At 36.0% G+C, this 22,138-nt stretch overlaps 1 pseudogene; it reads left to right on the top strand.

Annotated features, from left to right (window-relative positions):
- Positions 1-966: 966 nt before the first annotated feature.
- LOC116881782 lies at positions 967-1,457 on the top strand (annotated as a pseudogene).
- Positions 1,458-22,138: the final 20,681 nt, after the last annotated feature.

Here is a 22,138-nt window from a genome sequence, read left to right as displayed (position 1 = left end):
TACTCAGCCATCAGAAAGAATGACTATCTACCATATACAGAGACATGGACAGCACTGGAGGGTATTATGCTAAGTGAAATAAGTCAATCAGAGAAAGACAATTTTCATATGGTTTCATTTATATGTGGAATATAAGGAATAATAGGGAAAGGGAGGGAAAACTGTATGAGAAGAAATCAGAGAGGGAAACAAACCATGAAAGACTCTTGACTTGGAGAAACAAACTGAGGACTGTGGAAAGGGAGGTGAATGGGGTGATGGGCTAGGAGGGCTTGTTATGTGATGAGCACTGGGTGTTATAAGGAACTAATGAATCATTGAACACTTCATCAAAAACTAAAAAAAAAATAGAAAAGATTACAAAATGGGAAAAATGTAATATAATACAGAGAATGGATCTAGGAAATCTAAACTTTCCAATCACATGAAGAACAGATCAAGTAAAGTAAAACAAAAACAGAAAACAAACAAAAAACAAAAACCCAACTTTAGTAGAAAACTTTGAGCTGAAAAGGGTCAATATAATACAAAATAAATGAAGTAAGCAGGATCAGAAATGTCATGATTTAAACTTTTAAAATTCAAAGTTGAAAAATAAGTCTTATGAACATCTAGCTATGTAAAATGTTACTTTTTTATAGTAGAGATAGTTTCAGGAGAAGGGGAGAAATCAAGAAATATTTTTTTACTTAACATTGATAAGAGAGGAAAAAAACAAAAAAAATTGATAAGATAAATATAGGTACAGCCTTCAAAACACAAAAGTAAATTTAAAGAGTGGTTGATTTCTTCCAAATACCTAAATACGAAAAGGAAAGAAAAATATTGTATATAAAATAAGACAAGGTATACAGCATGAAAATATGAAAAAGCAAAAGAGTTTATAGAAGATAAAGCCAATGTAAAAAAGAGTTAAGTCCTTTAATAAAAGTTCAGACTTGGCCTTGCAGATACCACCTCCCAGCCATGGTCAATCCCACTGTGTTCTTTGACATCACCATGGATGTGAGCCCTTGGGCTGCATCTCCTTCTAGCTGTTTGGAGGTAAAATTTCCAAAGACAACAGAAAAGTTTCATGCTCTGAGTACTGAGGAGAAAGGATTTGGTTATAAATGTTCCTGGTTTCACAGAATTATTCTGGGATTTATGTGCCAAAGTGGTGACTTCACATGCCATAATGACACTGACAGCAAGTCCATGTATGGGGAGAAACTTGATGGTGAGAATTTCATCATTTAGCATAAGGTTCCTGGCATCTTATCCATGTCAAATGCTGGGTCCAACACAAATGGTTCCCAGTTTTTCATCTGCACTGCCAAGACTTTGTGGTTGGATGGCAAGCATGCGGTTTTGACAAAATGAGAGAGGGCATGAATATTGTGGAAGCCATGAAGTGCTTTGGATCCAGGAATGGCAAGACCAGCAAGATCTCCTTTGCTGATTGTGGACAAATCTAATGAACTTGACTTGTGTTTTATCTTAACTACCAGACCATTCCTTCTGTAGTTCAGGAGAGCACCTTTTCACCCCCATCTACTCAAAATAACCAAAAATCTTTGGGCCTTCATTGCAGTTTTATGGGATCCATGTTTTCCTTACTCCTCTCCAAGTCTAGCTGGATTGCAGAGTTAAGTTTATGATTATGAAATAAAAACTAAACAACAACAAAGTTTCAGACTCAACCAACAAAAGAAAAATACAACTATTTGCAAATTATAAGGGACATCTAAAATAAAGTCCTTTAAAAAGTAAAAATACTTTGATATGCCTGGGTGACTGTCAGTTAACCAGTCTGCCTTTGGCTTAGGTCATGATCCCAGGGTCCTGGGATTGAGTCCTGCATCAGGCTCCTTCCTCAGTGGGAAGCCTGCTTCTCCCTCTCCCATTCCTGCTGCTTGTGTTTCCTTTCTCTGTGTGTCTCTCTCTGTCAAATAAATAAAATCTTTTAAAAAATAATTAAAATCTTCAAAAAATGTAAAAATATTTCTTAACAGAAAAAAATGCAATTAAAATGTATAGATGGTTATTAATAGTATCAATGTGATTTCAGTAAGTGAAGCACAGTTTATTTGACATTGATGAAATAGTGTGTGGTGGATAAAAATAAAAGTCATGGGCCTTTAAAATAATGAACAATGTGCCGACGTGCTGTACTACTGCACTATCATTTTCACATGTGTTAGCTAATTTAATGTTCAGAATAACACTGTGTGGCAGACATGACCATTCTCATTTTAGATGTGAAACAACTGAGCATAGAGAGGTTTAATAACTTGTTCAAGGTTATCACTGGTAGGGGCAAAACTGAGACTTGGGCCCAGGTCATTATAACTTGAGAACCTCAGAGACACTACATTAGTGTATCTGAAAGGTTAGTTTTTGCATTACCTGCATCAGAATGCTTATTAAAAATGTAAACTCCTGATATCATCTCTGATATATTCGAGAGCTCTGAAGTTTGCATTTTACTAAGTATTCCAGTTGATCCTTATACATGCTAACATTTGAGAATCACTGAATTATGTGTACTACCTCCAAGAAAAACAGAAAAACATAATTGAAGTGGTTATTTTAATCTATCCTTTCTATTTTAGCTAGACTAAGTGGAAAATAACATATAATTTAATATTAAGCAGGTTATCATAACAAACAAAACACTACAGAAAATATATATTATTTCCAACCATCCTTTTACTTTTACAAAATTGATCACATATTAGATTCTAAAAGAAAACTAATTCCAAAAAGCAGAGGTAATAAAGACCATATTAATTAATTAGAATGTGATAAAACTAGAATTTAATAAAAATTTAAAGAAAAATATACAGCTGGGAATAATTTTAAAAAACACTTTCTTAAATAATTATTATTATAGCTATTATTATAAAGATCAGAGTAGACTTATTATAAAGATCAGAAATAGTGACCCCCCCCCAAAAAAAAAGAAATAGTGACTAAAAAAAATGAAACTAAGATCTTTGAAAAGACAAACAAAATTGATAATCCTTTGGCCAGACTTATTAAGAAAAAGGAGAAGTTACTACTGACACCACAGAAATACAAAACATTATAGGAGATTACCACAAAAAATTATAAGCCAACAAATTGAACAATCAAGAAATAGATAAATTTCTAGAAACATACAATTTTCCAAGACTGGATTAGGAACAAATAGAAATCCCGAACAGATTAATTATTTGTAATGAAATTGAATCAGTAATCAAAAAAGTACCTACTAACAAAACTCCAGGACCAGATGTCTTTGAAGGTAATGTCAACCAAACATTTGAAGAAGAGTTAATACATGTCCTTCTCAAATGATTCAAAAAGTTGAAGAGGAAGAAATGCTTCTAAATATATAGCCAGCATTTCCCTGATACCAAAACCAGAAAAGGATGCCACAAAAAAAAAAAGAAAATTACAGAATAATGTCCTTGATAAATATAGATGCAAAAATTTGCAACAAAGTGTTAGCCAACTGAATTTAACCATACCCTAAAAGGATCATTCACACTTATCAAGTGGGATTTATTCCAGGAACGCAAGGATGTTTCAAAGATGTTTCAATATTCACAAATCAATTAATCACATCAACAAAATGAAGAATAAAAGTAATATAATCACCTCAATGGATGCGGAAAAGACATGTGAAAAAATTCAACATCTATTCATGATAAAAGGTCTCAACAAGGTGGGTATAGAGGGAAGATACCTCAACTTAATAAAGACCATATATGACAAACCCACCGCTAACATACTAAATGGTGAAAAGCTGAAAGTTTTTCCTCCAAGATCAGGAGTAAGACAAGGATAAAAGCTCTCCCCACAATTATTCAACATAGTACTGGAAGTCCTAGCCATAGCAATCAGACAAGAAAAAAAAAAGGTAGCCACAGTCATAAGGAAGAAGTAAAACTGTCACTATCTTCAGATGACACAATAGTCTATGTAGAAAACTCTAAAGATTCCAAGAAAATCTATTAGAACTAATAAATAAATTCTAATAAATATTAATAAATAAAGTTGCAGGATACAAAGTCAATATACAAAAATCTATAGCATTTCTATACACTAATTTAAAAAGTAGCTGAAAGAGAAACTAAGAAAACAATCCCATTTACAACTGCATCAAAAAGAGTAAAATACCTAGGATAAATTTAATAAAGGAAGTAAAAGTCATGAATTTTGAAAACTATGACATTGATGAAAAAAATTGAAGATGACACAAATAAATAGAAAGATATAACATGCTCATGGATCAGAAGAATTAATATTGTTAAAATGTCAATACAACCCATACCAGTACATAGATTTAATGCAATCCCTATCAAACACCAATAGTGTTTTTCACAGAACTAGAGCAAGTAATTGTAAATTTCCTATGGAATCCCATAAGACCCCTAATAGCCAAAGCAATCTTGAGAAAAAACACCAAAGCTGGAGGAATCAGAATCTCGGATTTAAAACTATTCTACAAAGTTACAGCAATCAAAAGATACGCTATTGGCACAAAAATAGACACATTAGATCAATGGAACAGAATAGAGCCCAGAAATAAACTGTGCTTATATGGTCAATTAATGTATGAGAAGAGGCAGGAACACACACTGAGGAAAAGAAAGTCTTTTAATAAAGTGTTGGGAAAAGCTGGCAGCTACATGCAAAAGAATGTACCTGAACCTTTTTCTTATACCATATACAAAAATAAACTCAAAAGTGATTAAAGAGGACTGGGAGAGACAAGATGGCGGGGAAGTAGGAGGAGGTGCCTTTTCTACCTGTACCCTAAAGTGAGCTGATTACCTACCAAAGAATTCCGATCACCCATGAAAACAGCCTGAGACCAGAATTATACACGTCTGGATCTCTACAGGGGCAGAAGACACCAGTGGGCCGGTAAAGTGGAGTGGGAACTTCGGACAGATATCAGAAGATAAACAAAAGGGGGAGGGAGCCACCAGAGGCAACCAATTGGAAAGTAATACCCCAAACCGAGAGTGCCCTGCGTCTGGGGACCAGCATTAACTTGGACTCTGGTCAAAAGCACTAAAAGAGAGCAATGGATCATGGGGGGAAATTGCGGGAATTGGGGCGGCTAGGGACAGGGGCTTAAGTCCCCGGACCCAGGACAGCCTCCCCTGGCGCTGAGCCAGAGAGAGTGCAGTGGAGAAACCAGGTTTTGGTCCTGAGCCGCCAGCGTGCCCGAGATCACATGGGGTCCGGCTCCTGTGAGGGGCTGGGAGCCTCGCCAGAAGGCAGAGGCTCCAGAGCCAGAGGGCAGGTGCTACAGAGCCTGAGACGCGCCCCTTCCCCCCAACCCCTGCGCTCCTAGACCCACGCAATTCCACCAGAGCCTGAGATGCGCACGCGCGCTCGTGCGCCCCCATACACTCCCCTGAGAGAGGCGCACACAAGCCCGGTGCTCTTAGACCCAGAAAGACCAGGCACTCCCAGCCCCGGCCAGTTGGAAAATCTCAATGTGCCATTGCTGCTTGGAACCTCTCTGGACATCTGGAGCTGCCCAGACAGCCGCCACTGCCGTGGTTTTGGGTACAAACAGAAGATCCTGCGTCCCCAGGGACTGCAACTTGGAACCTGCTCTGCCAGCAGCCAAGGGGGAATTTATTTGGGCTCTGCAGCCAGACTGAGGCTTCTCTCTCAGAGGGAGGTCAGGGTGCAGTTTGCTTTCCTCTAAACCTACAAAAACCATCAAAAGCGGTCAAGGCAAGGGAAAAAAAAAAAAGTGAACAAACATAAAAACCTCCAGAGAACAAAAGCCTGAAAAAACCGGTTTCCTCAGAGCCCACCCCCTTGAGGGGAGCAGTAGGACTTAACTCAGGGAACATCATTGACTGAAAACCCACGTGGCAGGCCACTCCCCCAGAAAACCAACCAGGAAAGAAAAAAAAAAAAAAGACTACAAGAAAACAACCACCACAACTTCATAGGACAACTTTTATTTTTAACTCGTTCCCACTATTCTGGTTCATTTTTTTTATATACATAATTTTTTAACCTATTTAACATCACAGTGAGATTTCCAGTACATCAAACTCCATAATAACCTTCTAACCTGAACTTTTTGATTCATACACCTGTGTCTTTCTTTTGCATTTCTATTTATAATTTTTTTTTCTAAATTTTAGTTTAGTTTAGTCTAGTTTATTCCTTTTATATTTTTATTTTCTAATATTCATAGAGAGTTAAACTTCAAGGTAATCCCCTTTCCCCAATGAATGCTACCCCTATAGGTAAACCAATTTTTAACCCCCCTTTATCTTAGGAAAGTTGAGTCCTTTAACAAAGATGTCAGGATACATCCAGGAAGAATCAAAACAAACTTCCTCGCCCACAGTGAGAATTTATTACCACTCTCCCATCTTTTTCTTCCGCCAGTGTTTCTGTGTTTTTGTGTTTGTCCTGATAGTATATAAATTTTACACTTGGGGTTCTTTCTGACGAGGTTCTTCCTTTATATGCATATATATATATATATTCTCTTGTCATATACTTTTATCAGTCTTTTTGTTTGTCTGTTTTTGTTTGTATACTTCCTAAATCTTACCATGGGCCCATTTGGGCTGAACATTCTCTTTTATCTTCCCTTTTTTTCCTGTCTCTCTCTCTCTCTTTTTTTTTTTTTCTTTTCTTTTTTTCTCTCGTTTGGGTGGGGAATCCTGATTGCTCAGAAGTGTTCCAGGGTGCACCTTCACTACACCATGGTCAATACATCCAGCTACATCCATTCAGTCATCTCTCACCAAAATGACTAGGAGGAAGGACGCCCAACAGAAGAAAAATAGAGAGGATGGGCCTTCTGCAACAGAGCTAACGGCTATCAACATAGACAATATGTCGGAAAGAGAATTCAGGCTAACAATTACCCAAGCAATACCTAGGTTGGAGAAAGCCATGGATGACCAAATGGAATTAATTAGGGCCGAAATGAAAGCGACCAGGGAAGATGTTCACAATTTTAGGGCTGAGCTGAAAGCTACCAGGGAAGAGGTTCACAAAGCTCTCAATGAGTTCAAATCTAATCTAAATTCTCTCAAAGTTAGGGTAACTGAGACAGAAGATAGAATTAATGATCTGGAGGACAAACAAATGGAGAGAAAGGATCAGGAGGAAGCCTGGAACAAACAGCTTAGAAGCCACAAAAAAAGAATCAGGGAAATAAATGATGCCATGAAACATTCCAACGTCAGAATTATTGGAATCCCTGAAGAGTAGGAGAAAGAAAGAAGTCTAGAAGACATAGTGAAACAAGTTCTTCATGAAAATTGTCCCAATCTCGTGAATGGAACCAGCATTCATGTACTAGAGGCTGAACGGTCTCCACCCAAGATTATAGATTCCAGAAAAACATCAAGGCACCTGATAGTCAAATTGAAGAATCATAATTGTAGATATAATCACTTGAAAGCCGCTAGGACAAAGAGGCTCCTTACTTACAGAGGAAAGCCCATCAGAATAACATCAGACCTGTCCACAGAGACCTGGCAAACCAGAAAGGGCTGGAAAAATATATTCAGGGCATTAAATGAGAAGAACATGCAGCCAAGAATACTTTATCCAGCAAGACTGACGTTCAAAATGGATGGAGAGATAAAGAGTTTCCAAGACCGGCAAGGCTTAAAAGACTATGTGACCACCAAGCCAACACTGCAGGAAATGTTAAGGGGGGTTCTATAAAAGAGGGAAAATCCTAATAGCATTGAACAGAAATATAGAGACAATCTACAGAAAGAAAGACTTCAAAGGTAACACGAAGTCAATAAAAACGTATCTATCAATAATCACTCTCAATGTGAATGGCCTGTGTGCGTGCATAAAATGACACAGGGTTGCAGATTGGATAAAATGACAGGACCCATCCATATGTTGTCTACAAGAGACCCATTCTGAACCCAAAGATACACCCAGACTGAAAGTGAAGGGATGGAGAAGCATCTTTCATGCCAATGGGCCTCAAAAGAAAGCCGAGGTAGAGATTCTCATATCAGACAAATTAGATTTTAAACTAAAGACTGTAGTCAGAGATACAGAAGGACACTACATCATTCTTAAAGGGACTATCCACCAAGATGATCTAACAATTGTAAATATCTATGCCCCCAATATGGGAGCAGACAATTACATAAGAAAACTGTTAATCAAGATAAAGAGTCATATTGATATAAATACATTAATAGTAGGAGATCTTAACACACCTCTCTCAGAAATAGACAAATCATCGAAGCAGAAAATCAATAAAGAAACAATAGCATTGAATGACACATTGGAACAGATGGACCTCATAGATATATACAGAACATTCCACCCTAAAACAACAAAATACTCATTCTTCTCAAGTGCACATGGAACCTTCTCCAGAATAGACCACGTACTGGGTCACAAATCAGGACTCAACCGATACCAAAAGACTGAGGTTATTCCCTGCTTATTCTCAGATCACAATGCTTTGAAACTGGAGCTCAATCACAAGGAAAAGTTCTGAAGGAACTCAAACACCTGGAAGCTAAAGGCCAACTTGCTTAAGAATGCTTGGATCAACCAGGAGATCAAAGAAGAACTGAAACAATTCATGGAAACCAATGAGAATGAAGACACTTCGGTCCAAAACCTATGGGATACAAGAAGGCGGTCCTAAGGGGGAAATACATAGCCATCCAAGCCTCCCTCAAAAAAATTGAAAAAACCAGAATATGCCAGCTGTCTCTACACCTTAAAGAACTGGAGAATCAAAAACAAATCAAAACAACTCCACACATAAGAAGAAGGGAAATCATCAAAATTGGACCAGAGATCAATGAGGTAGAAACCAGAGATACAGTAGAACGTATCGATGAAACTAGAAGCTGGTTTTTTGAAAGAATCAATAAGATCGATAAATCATTGGCCACACTAATCCAAAAGAAAAGAGAGAAAGCCCAAATTAATAAAATTATGAATGAAAAGGGAGAGATCACAACTAACACCAAGGAAGTAGAAACAATCATTGGAAGTTATTATCAACAGTTATATGCCAATAAGCTAAGCAAACTAGATGAAATGGATGCATTCCTGGCCAACTATAAACTCTCAAAATTGAACCAGGAAGAAATTGACAACCTGAACAGACTGATATCTAGTAACGAGATTGAAGCAGTGATCAAAAACCTACCAAAAAACAAGAGCCCAGGACCTGATGGATTCCCTGGGGAATTCTACCAAACTTTCAAAGAAGAAATAACACTTATTCTCCTGAAGCTGTTTCAAAAAAATTGAAGCAGAAGGAAAACTTCCAGACTCTTTCTATGAAGCCAGCATTACCCTGATCCCCAAACCAGGCAAAGACCCTACCAGAAAGGAGAATTTCAGACCAATATCACTGATGAATATGGATGCTAAGATTCTCAGCAAGATCCTAGCAAACAGGATCCAACAGCACATTAAAAAGATTATCCACCATGAGCAGGTGGTATTCATCCCTGGGCTACAAGGATGGTTCAACATTCGCAAATCAATCAATGTGATAGAACAAATCAATAAGAGAAGACAGAAGAACCACATGGTCCTCTCAATTGATGCAGAAAAATCATTTGACAAAATCCATCTTCCATTCCTGATTAAAATGCTTCAAAGTATAGGGATAGAGGGAACATTCCTGAACTTCATACAATCTATCTATGAAAGACCCACAGCAAATATCATCCTCAATGGGAAAAAGCTTGTAGCCTTCCTGTTGAGATCAGGAACATGACAAGGATGCCCACTCTCATCACCCTTGTTCAACATAGTATTAGAAGTCCTAGCAACAGCAAGCAGACAACAAAGAGAAATAAAAGGTATCCAAATTGGCAATGAAGAAGTCAAACTCTCTCTCTTCGCAGATGACATGATTCTTTATGTGGAAAACCCAAAAGACTCCACACCCAAACTACTAGAACTCATACAGCAATTCAGTAACGTGGCAGGATACAAAGTCAATGTACAGAAATCAGTGGCTTTCTTATACACTAACAATGAAAATACAGAAAGGGAAATTAGAGAATCGATTCCATTTACTATAACACCAAGAACCATAAGATACCTGGGAATAAACCTAACCAAAGAGGTAAAGGAACTGTACTCGAGGAACTACAGAACACTCATGAAGGAAATTGAACAAGACACAAAAAGATGGAAGACCATTCCATGCTCTTGGATCGGAAGAATAAACATTGTTAAAATGTCTATACTGCCTAGAGCAATCTATACTTTTAATGCCATTCCGATCAAAATTCCACCAGTATTTTTCAAAGAGCTGGAGCATATAATCCTAAAATTTGTATGGAATCAGAAGAGACCCCGAATCACTAAGGAAATGTTGAAAAACAAAAATAAAACTGGGGGCATCACGTTACCTGATTTCAAGCTTTACTACAAAGGCGTGATCACCAAGACAGCATGGTACTGGCATAAAAACAGACACATAGACCAGTGGAACAGAGTAGAGAGCCCAGATATGGACCCTCAACTCTATGGCCAATAAATCTTTGACAAAACAGGAAAAAATATACGGTGGAAAAAAGAAAGTCTCTTCAATAAATGGTGCTGGGAAAACTGGACAGCTAAATGCAGAAGAATGAAACATGACCATTCTTTTACATTGTACACAAAGATAAACTCAAAATGGATAAACGATCTCAATGTGAGACAGGAATCCATCAGAATCCTAGAGGAGAACATAGGCAGTAACCTCTTTGATATCAGCCATAGCAACTTCTTTCAAGATATGTCGATATGTCTCCAAAGGCAAAGGAAACAAAAGCAAAGATGAGCTTTTGGGACTTCATCAAGATCAAAAGCTTCTGCACAGCAAAGGAAACAGTCAACAAAACAAAGAGGCAACCCATGGAATGGGAGAAGATATTTGCAAATGACAGTACAGACAAAAGGTTGATATCCAGGATCTATAAAGAACTCCTCAAACTCAACACACACAAAACAGACAATCATATAAAAAAATGGGCAGAAGACATGAACAGACACTTCTCCAAAGAAGACATACAAATGGCTATCAGACACATGAAAAAATGTTCATCATCACTAGCCATCAGGGAGATTCAAATTAAAACCACATTGAGATATCACCTTACACCAGTTAGAATGGCCAAAATTAACAAGGCATGAAACAACATGTGTTCGAGAGGATGTGGAGAAAGGGGAACCCTCTTCCACTGTTGGTGGGAATGCAAGTTGGTGCAGCCACTTTGGAGAACAGTGTGGAGATTCCTTAAGAAATTAAAAATAGAGCTTCCCTATGACCCTGCAATTGCACTACTGGGTATTTACCCCAAAGATAGAGATGTAGTGAAAAGAAGGGCCATCTGTACCCCAATGTTTATAGCAGCAATGGCCACGGTCACCAAACTGTGGAAAGAACGAAGATGCCCTTCAACGGACAAATGGATAAGGAAGCTGTGGTCCATATACACTATGGAGAATTATGCCTCCATCAGAAAGGATGAATACCCAACTTTTGTAGCAACGTGGACAGGACTGGAAGAGATTATGCTGAGTGAAATAAGTCAAGCAGAGAAAGTCAAATATCATATGGTTTCACTTATTTGTGGAGCATAACAAATAGCATGGAGGACAAGGGGAGATGGAGAGGAGAAGGGAGTTGAGGGAAATTGGAAGGGGAGGTGAACCATGAGAGACTATGGACTCTGAAAAACAATCTGAGGGTGTTGAAGGGGCGGGGGTGGGAGGTTGGGGGATCTAGGTGGTGGGTATTGGAGAGGGCACGGATTGCATGGAGCACTGGGTGTGATGTAAGTATATGAATACTGTTATGCTGAAAAAATAAAAAATTAAGAAAAGTGATTAAAGAACTAAATGTGATATGCAAAATCATAAAAGTCTTAAAAGAAAACCTAGTAAGCTCTTAGACTTCAGCTTTAGCAATATTTTTCTTAATCTGTCTCCATAGACAAAAGACACAAAAGCAAAAATAAAGAATTGGGATTATATTAAAGTAAAAACTTTTGCATAATTAAAGAAACCATCAATAGGACAAAAAGGCAACTTATAGAATGAAAGAAGTATTTGCAAATGATAACTCTGAAAGGGGGTTAATATGCAAAATATATAAAGAACCCATACAACTCAATACCAAAATAACCCCAAATAATCTGATTTAAAAATGTGTGTGGGACCTGAATAGCCATTTTTCCAAAGAAGACACACAGATGACAAACATGAAAAGATGCTCAACATTACTCATCATCATTAAAGTCACAATAAGATATCACCTTACCCCTGTCATAATGGCTAGAATTAGAAAGACAAGAAATGCAAGTGTTGGCACGGATGTGGAAAAAGGGAACCCTTGTGCACTGTTGGTGAGAATGTAAATTGGTGCAGCCACTATGGAAAAGAGTTTGGCGGTTTCTCAAAGAATTAAAAGTGGAAATATTGTATGATCCAGTTATTCCATTTCTGTATATTTGCTCAAAAATGAAAACACTAATTTAAAAAGTTATATGCATCCTTATGTTTGTTGCAGCATTATTTACAATAACTAAGATATGGAAGCAGCCCATGTCCATGGAAAAATGAATGAATAAAGAAGATCTGGTATATGTACAATAGAATATTACTCAGCCATACAAAAGAATGAAATCCCACCATTCACAACAACATAAATGGACCTAGTGGTTATTATTCTAAGTGAAATAAGTCAGCAAAGGCAAATACCTTATAATTTCACTTATATGTGGGATCTAGGCAAAACAAACAAAAAATAGAAACAGATTCATAAATACAGAAAACAAATGTGATTTCCAGAGGGGAAAAGGGTGGGGAGATAAGAGAAATATGTGAATGAATTAGCAGGTACAAACTTCCAGTCATAAAATAGGTGTCATAGGTATGAAGGTACAGTATAGGGAATATAGTCAATAGTATTGTAATAAATTTGTAAAGAGACAGATATCTACATTTCTCACAGTGAGCATTTTGTAATGCATAATTGTTGAATCACTATATCATATATTTGAAACTAATATCATATATTTGAAACTAATATATTGTATGTCAACTATACTTCAGTTTAAAATGTATAAAAAATTATTAGTCTACCCACCAAAATTTCTAAAATGAGAAAGATAGAAAATAACAAGTCTTGACAAAGCTATAGAGCAACAAATATATAGAGGATGTGAAACTCTCACTTATATTGCTGGTTGGACTGAAATAGTTACAATCATCTCAGAAAAATGGTTTGGCAGTATCAACTTAAACAAATTATATGTATGCTCTGTGACATAGCAATTCCTCTCTGAGCTTTATAACAAACTGTATTTATATGTTCACCAGCCCCCAGATGAGACGTTCCTAAATAACCACTGTAGAATGTATAAATTGTGGTATAGTCACACAATTGAATACTATATAGTAGGAAAAAGAACAATCTCCAGCTATATGAATCTTATAATGCATTAAGGAAACCAGATACAAATGCACACATTCTGTATAATTTCATTTGCATAATGAGAAAAACATTCAAAATTAATCAATCAGTTTGACTATAATTTGTATGGATGATTTTTTTAAAGTTTTTTTTATTTTAATTCCAATATACCCAATGTCAGGTATACAATACACTGATTAAACAATTCTATATATTACTCAGTGCTCATCATGATAAGTGTAAAACTATTTCACCCATCCTCCCACCAACCTCTCCTTTGATAACCCTCCATTTGTTTTCTATAATTAGGTTTGTTTCTTGGCTTCTCTCTCTCTCTTTTTCCTTTGTTCACTTGTTTTGTTTCTTAAATTCCATACATGAGTGAAATCATATGGTATTGATCTTTCTTTGACTGACTTACTTCACTTAGCATTATACTCCTTAGCTCTGGAGAAAGGGGAACCCTCTTACACTGTTGGTGGGAATGCAAGCTGGTACAGCCACTTTGGAAAACAGTATGGAGGTTCCTCAAGATGTTAAAAATAGAGCCACCCTAATATCCAGCAATTGCATTACTAGGTATTTACCCCAAAGATGCAGATGTAGTGATCCAAAGGAACACATGCATCCCAATGTTCATAGCAGCAATGTCCATAATAGCCAAACCACAGAAAAAGGTGAGATGTCCATGATGGCAGATGAATGGATAAAGAAAATGTGGTATATAAATACAATGGAATATTAGTTATCAGAAAAGATGAATATTACATTTACATCAATGTGGATGAAACTGGAAAGTATTATGCTGAGTAAAATAAGTCATTCAGGGAAAAAGTATTATATGGTTTCACTCAAAGGTGGAATATAAGAAACAGGGCAGAGGAAGGGGAAATGGGGGAAGGGAGGGAAAACTGAATGGGAAGAAATCAGTGAGGGAGAAAAACCATGAGTGACTCTTAACTATAGGAAACAAACTGAGAGTTGCTGGAGGGGAGATGGGTGGGGTTGTGGGGTAATTGGGTGATGGGCATTAAGGAGAGCATGTGATGTGATGAGCACTGGGTGTTATATGCAACTGATAAATCACAAATAAATAAATAAATAATATTGGGGAAAAAAGGATTGTGTGCTCCATTTCTTTGAAAAATGCTGTTGGTATTTTGATAGGGATTGCCTTTAATCTATAGATTGCTTTGGGTAATATAGACATTTTAACTATTAATTCTATCAACGTACGAGCAAAAAATGTCTTTCCATTTCTTTATGTTTTCTTTAATATCTTTTGTTAATGTTGTATAGTTTTCAGAGTACAAGACTCTCACCTCTTTGGTTTGATGTGTTCCTAGGTATTTTATTATTTTTGGTGCAATTTTAAATCAGATTGTTTTCTTAATTTCTCTTTCTGCCGCTTCATTATTACTGTTTCGAAAGGCAACAGATTTCTGTATATTGACTTTACATCCTGAGACTTTGCTGAATTTATCAGTTTTGGCCGCTTTTTTTTGTTGAGTCTTTAGGGTTTTTTATATAGAGTATCATGTCATCTGGAAATAGTGAGAATTTTGCTTCTTTCTAACTAACTTTGATTGCTTTTATTTCTTTTTGTTGTCTGATTGATACTGAATAAAAGCGGAGTGGACATCTGTCTTGTTCCTGACCTTAGGGGAGAAGCTGACAGTTTTTCCCTATTGATGATGTTTGCTGTGGGTTTTTCATATAAGACCTTTATCATGTTGAAGTATGTTCCCTCTAGATCTGCTTTGCTGTTAGTTTTTATCATGTATAGATATGGTACTTTGTCAAATGATTTTTCTGCATCTACTGGAATAATTGTATGGTTTTGCACTTTCTCTTATTGATGTGATTTATCACATTCATTGCTTTGCAAATATTGAATCACCTTTGTATCATGTAAGTAAATTCCAGTTGATTGTAGTGAATGATTTTTTTAATGTATTGTTGGATTTGGTTTGCTTGTATTTTTTGAAGATTTTTTCATTTATATTCATCAAGATATTTGCCTTTATTTCTCGTGTGTGTGTGTGTGTGTGTGTGTGTGGTGTCTTTATCTGGCTTTGGCATCAGAGTAATACTGACCTTTTAGAATGAATTGGGAAGTTTTCCTCCCTCTTCTGTTTTTTAGAGTAGTTTGAGAATAATAGGTGTTAAATCTTCTTTAGGATCTTGGCAGAATTCATCTATGAAGCCATGTGGTCTTGGATTTTTGTTTTTTTTGAGGAGAGTCTTTTGATTACTGATTAAGTTTCTTTGCTGTTATCAGTCTGTTCAAATTTTCTATTTCCTCCTGCTTCAGTTTTGGTAGATTATATGTTTCTGGGAATTTATCCACTTCTAGGGTGTCCTTCTTTAAGATTTCTTGAGCTGGAATTGTTGAAACAAAGCCTACAAATATTTTTAAGGTCATCGAAAATCAGTGCAAATTTCCTGCAGAAAGGTTTACTAATTTTTACTCCAACCCAATATTTCTCTTCTCTGAAACTTTCAGTGAACTAGTTATATTAATTCTCTTTCACTCACTTTATGAACCCCAAATAAATAATCTAAACACTAAAATACAGAGCCAAAAAAACAGGAAACAAAACTGAAATTTAAGTCAAATACTATGTAGCATTCATACTTGGGGCCACTTTACCATACAGAGCATGCTTTGGGTAGTTCAGCCACTTATATGTCTCTTATGACTCGAGTTTGATACTACTTACTTGTTCATCACTCTGTTGAGATTCATTCAGAAGGGTCAGCAGTTTCCACAACGTTTCAGAATAATCTCTTCCTGGAACATTCTGAAGGGCCCTCCTTTTAAGAAGCCATTGTTGAAATATGACCTCCTTTCTAGCAATTTTTCCCCCAGCATTGTGCTTCATTCTGAGAGTCTTTCTGCAGCAGGTTTCCCAAGCAAATCCCTTAAGTACCTGAGCTTATAACAAGCCTATACTTGTCTAGTATTTGACTCTTCTTTGCCTTCATGGATGGTACCATTCTTCAGCTGATTCCAGTCAAGACACTTGGTCTGGTAAATAACTTTAAGTTGTGAATTTTAGGACAAATTTTGAAATAGAAACACAATATATGCTCTTCTTATCATTTGTTGCATTGTGTTCCTTAAAATATTATCAAATTAATTAAATTTTCTACAGAAACAATTATTATTGAGGTTCAATTACTAATGGTTCAAAAGCAAGAAAGTGATTGCTTTAAGCAATGATACATAATCAATACTTATGTCTTCTAAATGTTTTTGGAATCATTTTTTTAACTTCTAAAAACCACAAGAATTTCTATCCTATTGAAATCAAAGGTGTTAAGACATACAATATATATTCCATATTAAATTAATGATATTTTCTTGGCCTCTTAGAATTTAGAAGAGACTTGATGGAATGACTTAGACAATCCAATTGTCTTTAAAAATCCATCCAAGTAATATTCAAGTGGTGTCTTCTTTTTCTCTTGATAAATCTCCCAACAATAAGCAGTGACATTCAAAATCATTCTGCTCATCTTAGACCTACTTTCAAAGTACTAAGTACTCAACAAGTGTTTGTTATTGTTAATATGATGGTATTTTCAGATCAAAAAAGCATTTTAAAATCTAAAGATTGACCCACCATTTTTCCCCTTCACCCTCTCCTAATTCCCTGAGTTTATTCAAGGCTACAAATGGAGCTATTTAATTTCGGAGTAAAGTATTGTCACCAGGGAGCTCTATTTTTTTTTTTAAACCAAACTTCAGTGTCATATGGTAGAGTGGCAGTTCTGTTCGATGTCATTATTTCAGTGTGACTACCCTCCTGTAGTGACAGTGTGACTACCAGTGCTCTCTGCTCTTAATACTTTTCCAGTCTCAATCCAGGAGAAACTCATTCCATTAACATCAAACAAACAACAACAAAGTGGTAGATAGACTAACTTTAGCAACCCAAATAGAAAATGTTTACCATATAATCACCGTGTTGATTGATGCAGTACAATGCCCAATAATCTACCTATCCATTAGTGATTTATCCACAGCCCAATGTGAAAGACATAAAAACCTCTTAAAATTATTTTTGAGATGCATTCTGAGCAATTCACACTTTGTACATATATATCTGCCAGATTATAGGCATTATCTTTTAAAAGGATAATTAAAATGTTTTCTCTCCTGCAAAGACAGCTATAAGATAGTATCCAGTTGTGTTGGAGACTTTGAAAAACACTGAATACGTGGGTACATTTTAGCAGAAATAATGTCTGAGCCTCTAAAGCAAAAACAAATTTGGGAGGTGAAATTTGGAACCCAACATCTTCATTTACTCAGCAGATGCCCTGATCCTTTCTATTTTATGAAATAGTAGACACCTTTACTTCTTCCCTTAAATTTATCCCTGTCAACCATTCATCCTTACATACTTCAATGTTAGAAGGAAACCCTTTTCATTCAATTCCACTCTTTTTAGGACTGTCTATAATTGTCCAATTCTGTTCACCTGCACACTTCTTATATCTTTCCTTCCACTTACTTATTTCCCTTAGCTTTTAAGCATGGTCAAGTTTTCCCATATCTCAAAAAACACCAAAATATCAAAACTTCCCTTCTCAACCATGTAACAGTTTTAAAGACACTTATTCTTAAGCTGAAACTTGCTATGCTCTTACTGTATTCCAGAAAGTTTACCAAACTCAACTCTGCATGAATTACTTAATTTAATCCTTACATCCACTTTGTAAGGTAGGTAATGTTACTATCTCCAACAGACAGAGAAAACTGAGGCTCCAGAATTTAAGCAACTTTCCCCAAAACATGCAAGTATTTAGTGGTGAAGCTGGGACTTGAATCCATAACGATCTGATTCCAAAGGCTAAGATTTTAACCACTACACTGGCACTGGATTTTCTCTCTTAGTTCTCTTTCCCTTTCTCTCTCTCTCTCTCTCCAACCTCCTTTTATTCCCTTCCTCTGTCCTCTCATTCTTCTTCCTCTCCCTCCCTTTCTTTCATTATTCTCTTTCTCAAAAGCATATTCACAGAGCAAAAGAATAACAATATGGCTTTTATTCTACATCATCATTTTCTATGTTGCCTATAGACTATAGGAGGAGAAACATAGAATCAGTAAGACCAATCAAAAGACAATTGCAACAATCTCAGTATTTACTGATTTTAGAAAGTGTGGTAACAGTGGAAATTGTGATTGTGACTGAATTGGGGAATCGTTTTTAAGATTGACCTGACAGGATATACTAACAGACCAACTGTGGGTATGAGATAAGGAGATAAATCAAGATTTTGGTCTGAGTTATTGGAGATACAGATGTTGTGGAAACAGAAAATTATACATATTAAGAATATAAAATTATAAATGAAAGTACTGTATGAAGGTAAATATTTATTTGAATGTGTTATAGCCTGCCTTCACAATTTCTTAACTGCAATGTCATGAGAGATCCTAAGCTAGACCACCTGGCTAAGCCATTCCTGAATTTCTGACCCACAGAATCTGTGTGAGGTAATAAATGTTTATTATTTTAAGGTCCTAAATTTTGGGCTAATTTGTTTTCCAGAAAAAGTATGTAATACAGATTTTGGTGCTAGGGATGTAGGACTAGCATAATAAAACCCTAAAATGTAGAAAAGCTTGGAAACTTCGTAGGTAGCAGAAAGTAGAAGGATTTTTAGGAGATGTTAGAAAAAGCCTAAAGAACATTGGCAAAACTGTTACTAAAATTCTGCTGAGCTCTAAAGAAGCTGCAGATGAAGGCTTAAAAGAAAGTGGTAAAGTGTTATTAAAAACTGAAGAAAAGGGATCCTTGTTGTATAGGGGCTGAACATTTAGCAACACTGTCACCTGTGTTAATGGCAAAATTAGAAAATAAACCAGATAAACAATGCTCTCTAGCTATGGAGATTTCTAGGCAGAGTGTTGAGAGTGCCTCCTGGCTTCTTCTTACTGTTGATAATAAAATGCAACAAGACATTGGTAAGCTTAAGGAAAGACTGTTAACTAAAAGGAGACAGTTTTGCAACTTAAACATTGCTAAGAGAGTAAATTTTAAGTTTTCACCATAAGAAAAAAATTCGTAACTATGTGAGGTGGTTGATGTTACCTAAACTTACTGTGGTAATTATTTCACAATATATACATATATCAAACCATTATGTTGAACATACTGGATTAGTGCATGCCAATTATATCTCAATAAAACTGGTGAGATAAAGAAGGCAGTCTTACAGGTTCTGAAGCCAGTCTTACAGGTTTCCCCTCTCTAGATGGCAGATACTGCTAAAATTAAAGAATGACAAGGATCAAATCCAGATCACTGTTAGATAAACAAGAGAAAAAGATGAAGATCAGAGTCTAGCTGTAAAATTCTTTGTTAACACCTCAGAAAAATGTAAAAGTGTTTCACAGATCCATTTAATTAAACAATAAAGCTTGTAAGAAACCTAAGAGTGTTGTTTCTCAGCAGTCTCAGTAGAAGCCCAAGTTAGAAAAAGGCTTATGTCAAGATTTTAATGGTGTGAACCCTTGATAAGATTCACAGTATATACACAGAGTTTTAAAAAGAATTATATTGGAAGAAATACTGCTAGTTCATACTGAAAAGGACAGAAAAGTAGAAAACAAGAATTTGGGGCCCCAAAACATTTACAAACAAGAAGCACTTGAGTAAACTATGCAGCTCCACCCATGGGCTCACAGGGTAGCACCAATGACACAGGATACATGGTTAAAGCCATGCAGACTAATTCCTGGGCAGGAGTGGGATTTAGGCCTAATCAGAGAATGTCCAGTATTTGTCTAGCTTAATTTCCAAATGTAATGGGCGACTTTGGCTCCCATTTTCTCCCCTCCTGAATGAGTGTCTATAGCAGTGATCACAGCTATGCGTCTCTTGCTGTTGTATATTAGGTGTTTGGAGAGCAAGTAGAATATCTTTAGTTAACAGGTCTTTGGAGCAAGAGGAACTGTTTATGAGAGCTCTGCTTCTGAAACTATAATAAAGGAGCCACATCCACACTAGAACATGATTTAGACGAGGCAATTCTAAACACTGAGCTAATGCTGGAATGCTATTAAACTTCTGGGGACCTAAAAAAGAGAGTATATTTTTAGTAAAGGAAGGGCATGAATCTTTGGTGGAGAAAGGGAGCACTGTGGTAGCAAGGTTCCAAGATGATCTTTAATGATTCTTGCTTCTTAATATTTATGCTTTTGTATGGTCCTTTTGCATACTAGACAGGGTTGACCTATGTAAACAGTAAAAGAGTGCAGAAATGGTGGTATGTGATTTCTGAGGCTAAATTATAAAAGTCATTGTGATTTTATCTTGTTCTTTCTTGGACTACTCACTCTGGGGGAAATCAGCTATCATGTCATGAGAAACCCTATGGAGAGGTCCACATGGGGACAATCTGAGGCTTCCTACCCACAGCCAACATAATTTGCCAGCCACGTGAGTGTGCCATCTTGGAAGTGGATATTCCAGGCTTAGTCAAGCCTTCACATGACTATTGCCCTAGATGACATCTTACTTTCAGCCTCATAAAAGACCCAAGGAAGAACTACCAAACTAAGGCACTTCTGAATTTTTGACCCAGAGATATTATAAAATAACACATTTTTTTTATTATTTAAGCCACTAAATTTGAAGATAGTTATGCAGCAAAAGAGATATGTAGCAGAATAAGAAAAGATACCACAATAAATCACATTTTTTTTAAAAGCTAACAAATATCACAAACATGATACAAAATCAGGAAAATAACACAATACTCAATTAACTGCCTGGTACACTACTATATTATCTTTTTTTCCCCTATAGTTTCCATCTTCAAATTCTTTGAGAAATCAATCTTGTGTAGCATGATTAATCGATTTTTAAATGACAGTTTCACACAAATCTTTCATCTTCCAAACATGTTATTAGTAATGTTATGTACAGTTTGAGGATTTTTATAAAATTGGAAACTTCTATCAAATTTATTTAATGTATTGAGCTCTAAGATTTCAGAGTATTTCAAATTTTCTTGACTAATATTAAATACTATTTGATTGAAAATACTCATTAATAAGTTTTGCATTGATGCACTCATTGTAATAGCATTATTTTGATGATTTTATGTTATCTTTACCAATTTCAGTATTTTGTATCAAATCAGCAAGAAATTTAAATCTTTTCCTTATCTTGCCTATTTGGATTCTTAAAAAATCCCATAGCCTATTCATTACTTCTATTCAACATATATCTCTTCCTCTTAATGAAGTACTGGTTTGGAAATAATCTGGAAAAAATTTTTCTGATTCACTTCTCAAAGTCAGAATAATTTCTGTTGATTTTGTCACTCATCTTTATCAATTTTGCTTCATAGTTTATTAATTTTTTATCTGATTTTTTCCTCTGTGCTTTAATAAATAAATTTAACATAACAGAAGTACTTTTTATATTTGGCCAAACCAAAAGTCTTAGGAAGATGCATAAAAATAAGAAACCATGAATTCTTTATTAACTACGCAGTAAGTCCACTTCTGCTTCAGAAACTATGTGAACAGTGATGTCCTTTACTGAGATGAAGAAGAGTGTGGGAGGCTTGGAGAAGAGTATCAGGTAGGGCAGTCACAAAATTTTATAGCTAAACCATCACACTCCGAGAAGAAAAGAATCTATTCTCAGAAAACTATAAAGTACTCATGAA

The sequence above is a fragment of the Lontra canadensis genome, unplaced genomic scaffold, assembly GCF_010015895.1.
Source record: "Lontra canadensis isolate GAN:19392208 unplaced genomic scaffold, GSC_riverotter_1.0 scaffold77, whole genome shotgun sequence".
In the NCBI taxonomy this organism is placed as follows: domain Eukaryota; kingdom Metazoa; phylum Chordata; class Mammalia; order Carnivora; family Mustelidae; genus Lontra; species Lontra canadensis.
Note: the sequence above shows the minus strand (reverse complement) of the source record. Positions and strands in the feature narration are given on the sequence as shown.